This window comes from Oryzias melastigma, unplaced genomic scaffold (genome assembly GCF_002922805.2).
Source record: "Oryzias melastigma strain HK-1 unplaced genomic scaffold, ASM292280v2 sc00260, whole genome shotgun sequence".
NCBI lineage: Eukaryota > Metazoa > Chordata > Actinopteri > Beloniformes > Adrianichthyidae > Oryzias > Oryzias melastigma.
Genome location: NW_023416894.1, coordinates 3,504 through 4,382, shown reverse-complemented (window position 1 = coordinate 4,382; position 879 = coordinate 3,504). Strand labels below are relative to the sequence as shown.

Below are 879 nucleotides of genomic sequence, written 5' to 3'. Positions count from 1 at the left end.
AGTACAAGTTGATGCGCTGTTGCTTTTTGAAAAATGTAAGGCCCTCTAGTGGTGGACAGAAAGAGTTTGAAAACTTACAGCATCTGGTATTCCCAGGCAGTCTCCCATCCAAGTAATAACCAGACTCGACCCTGCTTAGCTTCCGAGATCAGACAAAATCGGGCGTGGTCAGGGCGGTGTGGCCGTAAGCTGCTGGAAGCGTCAAAACCACGCCCGGCTAACAAACACACTGGCTCGCAGCTGCAGGCCATGTATCTGGATGAGTAGGCCGATCAGCAAAGGAAGGTTCAGCTGTGCAGCCACATTTTCCTTTTTTCTTGCTCCACCGTCTTCATCTGTGTCCTGCTATGAGGAGAAAAACCCAGCATCCCCCAAACAGCTTTTGAATAACACACACGTGCAGAAGAAATAGTCCACAAGATCACGTTTTCCATCAAGACAGGTTCAGCTTAGCTTCGAGATCAGACGAGCTCAATAAATGACCGAAATGTTGCAATGTAACTTTTTTTCTAATATTTTTTTTGGAAAATCTGTAAAATAATATTTTTTTCCTGCAATTTTCAATAAATTGCCGCCGTATAAACTTTTGGGGGAAAAAAACTGCCTCCATCCTTTTTGCACGAGCGAAATCAGAGCCACACACAGCACACAGATGAGCCGAAATACAGACTTTTTATGAAAACCGCCTGGAACTAGGGCTGGGAATCACTGGTTACCTCACGATACGATACACAATACATGGCTCACAATATCACAATAACTGCTAAAAATCCTCCCTAATAAATAATATCATATAGAAGAACACATATTTTGGGAAAGATATATCCCTGTTTATTTTTTTTAGCTTAAATACAATCATAATAAACAACTTGTGTCTTT

General features: G+C 41.9%; 1 pseudogene; it reads right to left on the bottom strand.

The window, feature by feature from the left end:
- Positions 1–71: 71 nt before the first annotated feature.
- Positions 72–190, bottom strand: LOC112141632 (annotated as a pseudogene).
- Positions 191–879: the final 689 nt, after the last annotated feature.